The sequence below is a fragment of the Girardinichthys multiradiatus genome, chromosome 12 (assembly GCF_021462225.1).
Source record: "Girardinichthys multiradiatus isolate DD_20200921_A chromosome 12, DD_fGirMul_XY1, whole genome shotgun sequence".
NCBI classification, from domain to species: Eukaryota; Metazoa; Chordata; class Actinopteri; order Cyprinodontiformes; family Goodeidae; genus Girardinichthys; species Girardinichthys multiradiatus.
In genome coordinates, this window is record NC_061805.1 from 25,324,569 (window position 1) to 25,337,217 (window position 12,649).

At 41.4% G+C, this 12,649-nt stretch overlaps 1 long non-coding RNA gene across 1 annotated transcript in view; it reads right to left on the reverse strand.

Annotated features, from left to right (window-relative positions):
• Nucleotides 1-683: 683 nt before the first annotated feature.
• Nucleotides 684-12,649, reverse strand: part of LOC124877554 — a 12,727-nt gene continuing 761 nt past the window's right edge. The window contains exons 2-3 of the long non-coding RNA XR_007040562.1: nt 9,791-11,352; nt 684-8,618 (exon numbers count right to left, since the gene is read on the reverse strand). This is a non-coding gene — a long non-coding RNA (uncharacterized LOC124877554). The remainder of the gene's footprint in view (nt 8,619-9,790; nt 11,353-12,649) is intronic.

Consider the following 12,649-nt stretch of genomic DNA (forward strand, 5'->3'; position numbering starts at 1 on the left):
GTCGGCTTGGCTTAGGCCCTGTCTGAGCAACAACATATATTTGTAACTGACACTAACTGACACTAAGTTAAAAATAAATGTCTAGAGTATTGAAAATATAGACCAAATTTGATAACTGCTCATGTGGGAGACTGTGTAGGTACCAGATCTGCTTGGGTGGTCGGATCTGCTTGGGGCCCTATGCCTGCTTATGACGTCACACTATCTGATTGGCTGAATATTGGTTTTACGATGACGTAAAACATTGTGGTTGGTCCGGACAACCTACTAACGTATCTTTGTGGGGGATTGCGGTTTGTACAAAACATGGACGACTTTTGAAAGAGATCTCCCATTAACCTTCGAAAGGAACTTACCACAGCCTAACCACCACTTCTAAAAGTCCCGATAGCAGAATCCGTGTGCAGAATTAATGAAGTGTGGGGTTTTATGTTAAGTGTTTGGACTTTAGGGTGGTAGGTCACTGCCTTTTATTAATACTTGTATCAACGGAGATATGTAAACACTGGAACTGATATGTGGAATAATATATTTGGTTTTATGGCATGTTAAGGTGTAAGTGATATTTGCTCTAACAAGTAATAGTTCCAGACACACACCGTAAACAACCTAGTTTCATAAAGAATCAGTTTTGTGTACTTCTGAAGCTGCTACTGCAGCAGTCCTGAGTCGTTGCATAGCAACAATGCACCCGTGTCATGTGACAGTCACGTGATATCCAATCCAGTGATATGTATTAAAGAACTCAACCACATGTCACAGAGTGACATCAGAGCCAGCAATGACTTTGATCCCCCGACTAGAGCCAATCAGAAGCAGGCAATGGCATAGTCTCATTTGCATACGGCCTCTATAAACGCAGCGCCTCTGTGCTCATTTGTTTACTAACTTTCTCTTCTTTGCAGGTACACCTGAAAAATGATCAAAGCAATATTGGTTCTCTCTAGAGAACCACCTCTGTCGGCTTGGCTTAGGCCCTGTCTGAGCAACAACATATATTTGTAACTGACACTAACTGACACTAAGTTAAAAATAAATGTCTAGAGTATTGAAAATATAGACCAAATTTGATAACTGTTCATGTGGGAGACTGTGTAGGTACCAGATCTGCTTGGGTGGTCGGATCTGCTTGGGGCCCTATGCCTGCTTATGACGTCACACTATCTGATTGGCTGAATATTGGTTTAACGATGACGTAAAACATTGTGGTTGGTCCGGACAACCTACTAACGTATCTTTGTGGGGGATTGCGGTTTGTACAAAACATGGACGACTTTTGAAAGAGATCTCCCATTAACCTTCGAAAGGAACTTACCACAGCCTAACCACCACTTCTAAAAGTCCCGATAGCAGAATCCGTGTGCAGAATTAATGAAGTGTGGGGTTTTATGTTAAGTGTTTGGACTTTAGGGTGGTAGGTCACTGCCTTTTATTAATACTTGTATCAACGGAGATATGTAAACACTGGAACTGATATGTGGAATAATATATTTGGTTTTATGGCATGTTAAGGTATAAGTGATATTTGGTCTAACAAGTAATAGTTCCAGACACACACCGTAAACAACCTAGTTTCATAAAGAATCAGTTTTGTGTACTTCTGACTCTGCTTCTGCAGCAGTCCTGAGTCGTTGCATAGCAACAATGCACCCGTGTCATGTGACAGTCACGTGATATCCAATCCAGTGATATGTATTAAAGAACTCAACCACATGTCACAGAGTGACATCAGAGCCAGCAATGACTTTGATCCCCCGACTAGAGCCAATCAGAAGCAGGCAATGGCATAGTCTCATTTGCATACGGCCTCTATAAAAGCAGCGCCTCTGTGCTCATTTGTTCAATAACTTTCTCTTCTTTGCAGGTACACCTCAAAAATGATCAAAGCAATATTGGTTCTCTAGAGAGAACCACCTCTGTCGGCTTGGCTTAGGCCCTGTCTGAGCAACAACATATATTTTTAACTGACACTAACTGACACTAAGTTAAAAATAAATGTCTAGAGTATTGAAAATATAGACCAAATTTGATAACTGCTCATGTGGGAGACTGTGTAGGTACCAGATCTGCTTGGGTGGTCGGATCTGCTTGGGGCCCTATGCCTGCTGATGACATCACACTATCTGACTGGCTGAATATTGGCACGTTGACATAAATCATTGTGATTTGTCCCGACAACCTACTAATGTACCTTTAGGGGGGAATGCTGTTTGTACGAAACATAGATAGATGACTTTTGAAAGAAATCTCCCATTATCCTTCGATATGAACTTACCACAGCCTAACCACCACTTCTAAAAGTCCCGAGAGCAACACCAGTATGCACAATCAATGAAGTGTGGGTTTGATGTTAAGTAGTTAAGACTTTAGGGTGGGAGGTTACTGCCTTTTATTAATATTTCTATCAACAGAGATATGTAAACACTGGAACTGATATGTGGAATAATATATTTGGTTTTATGGCATGTTAAGGTATAAGTGATATTTGGTCTAACAAGTAATAGTTCCAGACACACACCGTGAACAACCTAGTTTCATAAAGAATCAGTTTTGTGTACTTCTGACGCTGCTACTGCAGCAGTCCTGAGTTGTTGCATAGCAACAATGCACCCGTGTCATGTGACAGTCATGTGATATCCAATCCAGTGATATGTATTAAAGAACTCAACCACATGTCACAGAGTGACATCAGAGCCAGCAATGACTTTGATCCCCCGACTAGAGCCAATCAGAAGCAGGCAATGGCATAGTCTCATTTGCATACGGCCTCTATAAAAGCAGCGCCTCTGTGCTCATTTGTTTACTAACTTTCTCTTCTTTGCAGGTACACCTGAAAAATGATCAAAGCAATATTGGTTCTCTCTAGAGAACCACCTCTGTCGGCTTGGCTTAGGCCCTGTCTGAGCAACAACATATATTTGTAACTGACACTAACTGACACTAAGTTAAAAATAAATGTCTAGAGTATTTAAAATATAGACCAAATTTGATAACTGTTCATGTGGGAGACTGTGTAGGTACCAGATCTGCTTGGGTGGTCGGATCTGCTTGGGGCCCTATGCCTGCTTATGACGTCACACTATCTGATTGGCTGAATATTGGTTTTACGATGACGTAAAACATTGTGGTTGGTCCGGACAACCTACTAACGTATCTTTGTGGGGGATTGCGGTTTGTACAAAACATGGACGACTTGTGAAAGAGATCTCCCATTAACCTTCGAAAGGAACTTACCACAGCCTAACCACCACTTCTAAAAGTCCCGATAGCAGAATCCGTGTGCAGAATTAATGAAGTGTGGGGTTTTATGTTAAGTGTTTGGACTTTAGGGTGGTAGGTCACTGCCTTTTATTAATACTTGTATCAACTGAGATATGTAAACACTGGAACTGATATGTGGAATAATATATTTGGTTTTATGGCATGTTAAGGTGTAAGTGATATTTGGTCTAACAAGTAATAGTTCCAGACACACACCGTAAACAACCTAGTTTCATAAAGAATCAGTTTTGTGTACTTCTGACGCTGCTACTGCAGCAGTCCTGAGTCGTTGCATAGCAACAATGCACCCGTGTCATGTGACAGTCACGTGATATCCAATCCAGTGATATGTATTAAAGAACTCAACCACATGTCACAGAGTGACATCAGAGCCAGCAATGACTTTGATCCCCCGACTAGAGCCAATCAGAAGCAGGCAATGGCATAGTCTCATTTGCATACGGCCTCTATAAAAGCAGCGCCTCTGTGCTCATTTGTTCACTAACTTTCTCTTCTTTGCAGGTACACCTCAAAAATGATTAAAGCAATATTGGTTCTCTCTAGAGAACCACCTCTGTCGGCTTGGCTTAGGCCCTGTCTGAGCAACAACATATATTTGTAACTGACACTAACTGACACTAAGTTAAAAATAAATGTCTAGAGTATTTAAAATATAGACCAAATTTGATAACTGTTCATGTGGGAGACTGTGTAGGTACCAGATCTGCTTGGGTGGTCGGATCTGCTTGGGGCCCTATGCCTGCTTATGACGTCACACTATCTGATTGGCTGAATATTGGTTTACGATGACGTAAAACATTGTGGTTGGTCCGGACAACCTACTAACGTATCTTTGTGGGGGATTGCGGTTTGTACAAAACATGGACGACTTGTGAAAGAGATCTCCCATTAACCTTCGAAAGGAACTTACCACAGCCTAACCACCACTTCTAAAAGTCCCGATAGCAGAATCCGTGTGCAGAATTAATGAAGTGTGGGGTTTTATGTTAAGTGTTTGGACTTTAGGGTGGTAGGTCACTGCCTTTTATTAATACTTGTATCAACTGAGATATGTAAACACTGGAACTGATATGTGGAATAATATATTTGGTTTTATGGCATGTTAAGGTGTAAGTGATATTTGGTCTAACAAGTAATAGTTCCAGACACACACCGTAAACAACCTAGTTTCATAAAGAATCAGTTTTGTGTACTTCTGACGCTGCTACTGCAGCAGTCCTGAGTCGTTGCATAGCAACAATGCACCCGTGTCATGTGACAGTCACGTGATATCCAATCCAGTGATATGTATTAAAGAACTCAACCACATGTCACAGAGTGACATCAGAGCCTGCAATGACTTTGATCCCCCGACTAGAGCCAATCAGAAGCAGGCAATGGCATAGTCTCATTTGCATACGGCCTCTATAAAAGCAGCGCCTCTGTGCTCATTTGTTCACTAACTTTCTCTTCTTTGCAGGTACACCTCAAAAATGATTAAAGCAATATTGGTTCTCTTCAGAGAACCACCTCTGTCGGCTTGGCTTAGGCCTTGTCTGAGCAACAACATATATTTGTAACTGACACTAACTGACACTAAGTTAAAAATAAATGTCTAGAGTATTTAAAATATAGACCAAATTTGATAACTGTTCATGTGGGAGACTGTGTAGGTACCAGATCTGCTTGGGTGGTCGGATCTGCTTGGGGCCCTATGCCTGCTTATGACGTCACACTATCTGATTGGCTGAATATTGGTTTACGATGACGTAAAACATTGTGGTTGGTCCGGAAAACCTACTAACGTATCTTTGTGGGGGATTGCGGTTTGTGCAAAACATGGACGACTTTTGAAAGAGATCTCCCATTAACCTTCGAAAGGAACTTACCACAGCCTAACCACCACTTCTAAAAGTCCCGATAGCAGAATCCGTGTGCAGAATTAATGAAGTGTGGGGTTTTATGTTAAGTGTTTGGACTTTAGGGTGGTAGGTCACTGCCTTTTATTAATACTTGTATCAACTGAGATATGTAAACACTGGAACTGATATGTGGAATAATATATTTGGTTTTATGGCATGTTAAGGTGTAAGTGATATTTGGTCTAACAAGTAATAGTTCCAGACACACACCGTAAACAACCTAGTTTCATAAAGAATCAGTTTTGTGTACTTCTGACTCTGCTTCTGCAGCAGTCCTGAGTCGTTGCATAGCAACAATGCACCCGTGTCATGTGACAGTCACGTGATATCCAATCCAGTGATATGTATTAAAGAACTCAACCACATGTCACAGAGTGACATCAGAGCCAGCAATGACTTTGATCCCCCGACTAGAGCCAATCAGAAGCAGGCAATGGCATAGTCTCATTTGCATACGGCCTCTATAAAAGCAGCGCCTCTGTGCTCATTTGTTCACTAACTTTCTCTTCTTTGCAGGTACACCTCAAAAATGATTAAAGCAATATTGGTTCTCTTTAGAGAACCACCTCTGTCGGCTTGGCTTAGGCCCTGTCTGAGCAACAACATATATTTGTAACTGACACTAACTGACACTAAGTTAAAAATAAATGTCTAGAGTATTGAAAATATAGACCAAATTTGATAACTGCTCATGTGGGAGACTGTGTAGGTACCAGATCTGCTTGGGTGGTCGGATCTGCTTGGGGCCCTATGCCTGCTGATGACATCACACAATCTGACTGGCTGAATATTGGCACGTTGACATAAATCATTGTGATTGGTCCCGACAACCTACTAATGTACCTTTAGGGGGGAAGGCTGTTTGTACGAGACATAGATAGATGACTTTTGAAAGAAATCTCACATTATCCTTCGATATGAACTTACCACAGCCTAACCACCACTTCTAAAAGTCCCGAGAGCAACACCAGTATGCACAATCAATGAAGTGTGGGTTTGATGTTAAGTAGTTAAGACTTTAGGGTGGGAGGATACTGCCTTTTATTAATATTTCTATCAACGGAGATATGTAAACACTGGAACTGATATGTGGAATAATATATTTGGTTTTATGGCATGTTAAGGTATAAGTGATATTTGGTCTAACAAGTAATAGTTCCAGACACACACCGTGAACAACCTAGTTTCATAAAGAATCAGTTTTGTGTACTTCTGACGCTGCTACTGCAGCAGTCCTGAGTCGTTGCATAGCAACAATGCACCCGTGTCATGTGACAGTCATGTGATATCCAATCCAGTGATATGTATTAAAGAACTCAACCACATGTCACAGAGTGACATCAGAGCCAGCAATGACTTTGATCCCCCGACTAGAGCCAATCAGAAGCAGGCAATGGCATAGTCTCATTTGCATACGGCCTCTATAAAAGCAGCGCCTCTGTGCTCATTTGTTTACTAACTTTCTCTTCTTTGCAGGTACACCTGAAAAATGATCAAAGCAATATTGGTTCTCTCTAGAGAACCACCTCTGTCGGCTTGGCTTAGGCCCTGTCTGAGCAACAACATATATTTGTAACTGGCACTAACTGACACTAAGTAAAAAATAAATGTCTAGAGTATTGAAAATATAGACCAAATTTGATAACTGCTCATGTGGGAGACTGTGTAGGTACCAGATCTGCTTGGGTGGTCGGATCTGCTTGGGGCCCTATGCCTGCTGATGACATCACACTATCTGACTGGCTGAATATTGGCACGTTGATATAAATCATTGTGATTGGTCCTGACAACCTACTAATGTACCTTTAGGGGGGAATGCTGTTTGTACGAAACATTGATAGATGACTTTTGAAAGAAATCTCCCATTATCCTTCGAAAGGAACTTACCACAGCCTAACCACCACTTCTAAAAGTCCCGAGAGCAACACCAGTATGCACAATCAATGAAGTGTGGGTTTGATGTTAAGTAGTTAAGACTTTAGGGTGGGAGGTTACTGCCTTTTATTAATATTTCTATCAACGGAGATATGTAAACACTGGAACTGATATGTGGAATAATATATTTGGTTTTATGGCATGTTAAGGTATAAGTGATATTTGGTCTAACAAGTAATAGTTCCAGACACACACCGTAAACAACCTAGTTTCATAAAGAATCAGTTTTGTGTACTTCTGACGCTGCTACTGCAGCAGTCCTGAGTCGTTGCATAGCAACAATGCACCCGTGTCATGTGAAAGTCATGTGATATCCAATCCAGTGATATGTATTAAAGAACTCAACCACATGTCACAGAGTGACATCAGAGCCAGCAATGACTTTGATCCCCCGACTAGAGCCAATCAGAAGCAGGCAATGGCATAGTCTCATTTGCATACGGCCTCTATAAAAGCAGCGCCTCTGTGCTCATTTGTTTACTAACTTTCTCTTCTTTGCAGGTACACCTGAAAAATGATCAAAGCAATATTGGTTCTCTCTAGAGAACCACCTCTGTCGGCTTGGCTTAGGCCCTGTCTGAGCAACAACATATATTTGTAACTGACACTAAGTTAAAAATAAATGTCTAGAGTATTGAAAATATAGGCCAAATTTTATAACTGTTCATGTGAGAGACAGTGAAGGTACCAGATCTGCTCGGGTGGTCGAATCTGCTCGGGGCCCTATGCCTGCTGATGACGTCACACTATCTGATTGGCTGAATATTGGTTTTACGATGACGTAAAACATTGTGGTTGGTCCGGACAACCTACTGACGTATCTTTGTGGGGGATTGCGGTTTGTGCAAAACATGGACAACTTTTGAAAGAGATCTCCCATTAACCTTCGAAAGGAACTTACCACAGCCTAACCACCACTTCTAAAAGTCCCGATAGCAAAATCCGTGTGCAGAATTAATGAAGTGTGGGGTTTTATGTTAAGTGTTTGGACTTTAGGGTGGTAGGTCACTGCCTTTTATTAATACTTGTATCAACGGAGATATGTAAACACTGGAACTGATATGTGGAATAATATATTTGGTTTTATGGCATGTTAAGGTATAAGTGATATTTGGTCTAACAAGTAATAGTTCCAGACACACACCGTGAACAACCTAGTTTCATAAAGAATCAGTTTTGTGTACTTCTGACGCTGCTACTGCAGCAGTCCTGAGTTGTTGCATAGCAACAATGCACCCGTGTCATGTGAAAGTCACGTGATATCCAATCCAGTGATATGTATTAAAGAACTCAACCACATGTCACAGAGTGACATCAGAGCCAGCAATGACTTTGATCCCCCGACTAGAGCCAATCAGAAGCAGGCAATGGCATAGTCTCATTTGCATACGGCCTCTATAAAAGCAGCGCCTCTGTGCTCATTTGTTCAATAACTTTCTCTTCTTTGCAGGTACACCTGAAAAATGATCAAAGCAATATTGGTTCTCTCTAGAGAACCACCTCCGTCGGCTTGGCTTAGGCCCTGTCAGAGCAACAACATATATTTGTATCTGACACTAACTGACACTAAGTTAAAAATAAATGTCTAGAGTATTGAATATATGGACTAAAATTTATAACTGTTCATGTGAGAGACAGTGAAGGTACCAGATCTGCTCGGGTGGTCGAATCTGCTCGGGGCCCTATGCCTGCTGATGACGTCACACTGTCTGATTGGCTGAATATTGGTTTTACGAAGACGTAAAACATTGTGGTTGGTCCGGAGAACCTACTGACGTATCTTTGTGGGGGATTGCGGTTTGTACAAAACATGGACAACTTTTGAAAGAGATCTCCCGTTAACCTTCGAAAGGAACTTAACACAGCCTAACCACCACTTCTAAAAGTCCCGATAGCAGAATCCGTGTGCAGAATTAATGAAGTGTGGGGTTTTATGTTAAGTGTTTGGACTTTAGGGTGGTAGGTCACTGCCTTTTATTAATATTTCTATCAACGGAGATATGTAAACACTGGAACTGATATGTGGAATAATATATTTGGTTTTATGGCATGTTAAGGTATAAGTGATATTTGGTCTAACAAGTAATAGTTCCAGACACACACCGTAAACAACCTAGTTTCATAAAGAATCAGTTTTGTGTACTTCTGACTCTGCTTCTGCAGCAGTCCTGAGTGGTTGCATAGCAACAATGCACCCGTGTCATGTGACAGTCACGTGATATCCAATCCAGTGATATGTATTAAAGAACTCAACCACATGTCACAGAGTGACATCAGAGCCAGCAATGACTTTGATCCCCCGACTAGAGCCAATCAGAAGCAGGCAATGGCATAGTCTCATTTGCATACGGCCTCTATAAAAGCAGCGCCTCTGTGCTCATTTGTTCAATAACTTTCTCTTCTTTGCAGGTACACCTCAAAAATGATCAAAGCAATATTGGTTCTCTCTAGAGAACCACCTCTGTCGGCTTGGCTTAGGCCCTGTCTGAGCAACAACATATATTTGTAACTGACACTAAGTTAAAAATAAATGTCTAGAGTATTGAAAATATAGGCCAAATTTTATAACTGTTCATGTGAGAGACAGTGAAGGTACCAGATCTGCTCGGGTGGTCGAATCTGCTCGGGGCCCTATGCCAAGCCGACAGAGGTGGTTCTCTCTAGAAAACCACCTCTGTCGGCTTGGCTTAGGCCCTGTCTGAGCAACAACATATATTTGTAACTGACACTAAGTTAAAAATAAATGTCTAGAGTATTGAAAATATAGGCCAGATTTTATAACTGTTCATGTGAGAGACAGTGAAGGTACCAGATCTGCTCGGGTGGTCGAATCAGCTCGGGGCCCTATGCCTGCTGATGACGTCACACTATCTGATTGGCTGAATATTGGTTTTACGATGACGTAAAACATTGTGGTTGGTCCGGACAACCTACTGACGTATCTTTGTGGGGGATTGCGGTTTGTACAAAACATGGACAACTTTTGAAAGAGATCTCCCATTAACCTTCGAAAGGAACTTACCACAGCCTAACCACCACTTCTAAAAGTCCCGATAGCAGAATCCGTGTGCAGAATTAATGAAGTGTGGGGTTTTATGTTAAGTGTCTGGACTTTAGGGTGGTAGGTCACTGCCATTTATTAATACTTGTATCAACTGAGATATGTAAACACTGGAACTGATATGTGGAATAATATATTTGGTTTTATGGCATGTTAAGGTATAAGTGATATTTGGTCTAACAAGTAATAGTTCCAGACACACACCGTGAACAACCTAGTTTCATAAAGAATCAGTTTTGTGTACTTCTGACGCTGCTACTGCAGCAGTCCTGAGTTGTTGCACAGCAACAATGCACCCGTGTCATGTGACAGTCATGTGATATCCAATCCAGTGATATGTATTAAAGAACTCAACCACATGTCACAGAGTGACATCAGAGCCAGCAATGACTTTGATCCCCCTACTAGAGCCAATCAGAAGCAGGCAATGGCATAGTCTCATTTGCATACGGCCTCTATAAAAGCAGCGCCTCTGTGCTCATTTGTTTACTAACTTTCTCTTCTTTGCAGGTACACCTGAAAAATGATCAAAGCAATATTGGTTCTCTCTAGAGAACCACCTCTGTCGGCTTGGCTTAGGCCCTGTCTGAGCAACAACATATATTTGTAACTGACACTAACTGACACTAAGTTAAAAATAAATGTCTAGAGTATTGAATATATGGGCTAAATTTTATAACTGTTCATGTGAGAGACAGTGAAGGTACCAGATCTGCTCGGGTGGTCGAATCTGCTCGGGGCCCTATGCCTGCTGATGACGTCACACTATCTGATTGGCTGAATATTGGTTTTACGAAGACGTAAAACATTGTGGTTGGTCCGGAGAACCTACTGACGTATCTTTGTGGGGGATTGCGGTTTGTACAAAACATGGACAACTTTTGAAAGAGATCTCCCGTTAACCTTCGAAAGGAACTTACCACAGCCTAACCACCACTTCTAAAAGTCCCGATAGCAGAATCCGTGTGCAGAATTAATGAAGTGTGGGGTTTTATGTTAAGTGTTTGGACTTTAGGGTGGTAGGTCACTGCCTTTTATTAATATTTCTATCAACGGAGATATGTAAACACTGGAACTGATATGTGGAATAATATATTTGGTTTTATGGCATGTTAAGGTATAAGTGATATTTGGTCTAACAAGTAATAGTTCCAGACACACACCGTAAACAACCTAGTTTCATAAAGTATCAGTTTTGTGTACTTCTGACTCTGCTTCTGCAGCAGTCCTGAGTCGTTGCATAGCAACAATGCACCCGTGTCATGTGACAGTCACGTTATATCCAATCCAGTGATATGTATTAAAGAACTCAACCACATGTCACAGAGTGACATCAGAGCCAGCAATGACTTTGATCCCCCGACTAGAGCCAATCAGAAGCAGGCAATGGCATAGTCTCATTTGCATACGGCCTCTATAAAAGCAGCGCCTCTGTGCTCATTTGTTCAATAACTTTCTCTTCTTTGCAGGTACACCTCAAAATGATCAAAGCAATATTGGTTCTCTCTAGAGAACCACCTCTGTCGGCTTGGCTTAGGCCCTGTCTGAGCAACAACATATATTTGTAACTGACACTAACTGACACTAAGTTAAAAATAAATGTCTAGAGTATTGAAAATATAGAGCAAATTTGATAACTGTTCATGTGGGAGACTGTATAGGTACCAGATCTGCTTGGGTGGTCGGATCTGCTTGGGGGCCTATGCCTGCTGATGACATCACACTATCTGACTGGCTGAATATTGGCACGTTGACATAAATCATTGTGATTGGTCCCGACAACCTACTAATGTACCTTTAGGGGGGAAGGCTGTTTGTACGAAACATAGATGACTTTTAAAAGAAATCTCCCATTATCCTTCGATATGAAATTACCACAGCCTAACCACCACTTCTAAAAGTCCCGATAGCAGAATCCGTGTGCAAAATTAATGAAGTGTGGGGTTTTATGTTAAGTGTGTAGGACTTTAGGGTGGTAGGTCACTGCCTTTTATTAATACTTGTATCAACGGAGATATGTAAACACTGGAACTGATATGTGGAATAATATATTTGATTTTATGGCATGTTAAGGTATAAGTGATATTTGGTCTAACAAGTAATAGTTCCAGACGCACACCGTAAACAACCTAGTTTCATAAAGAATCAGTTTTGTGTACTTCTGACGCTGCTACTGCAGCAGTCCTGAGTCGTTGCATAGCAACTATGCACCCGTGTCATGTGACAGTCATGTGATATCCAATCCAGTGATATGTATTAAAGAACTCAACCACATGTCACAGAGTGACATCAGAGCCAGCAATGACTTTGATCCCCCGACTAGAGCCAATCAGAAGCAGGCAATGGCATAGTCTCATTTGCATACGGCCTCTATAAAAGCAGCGCCTCTGTGCTCATTTGTTCACTAACTTTCTCTTCTTTGCAGGTACACCTGAAAAATGATCAAAGCAATATTGGTTCTCTCTAGAGA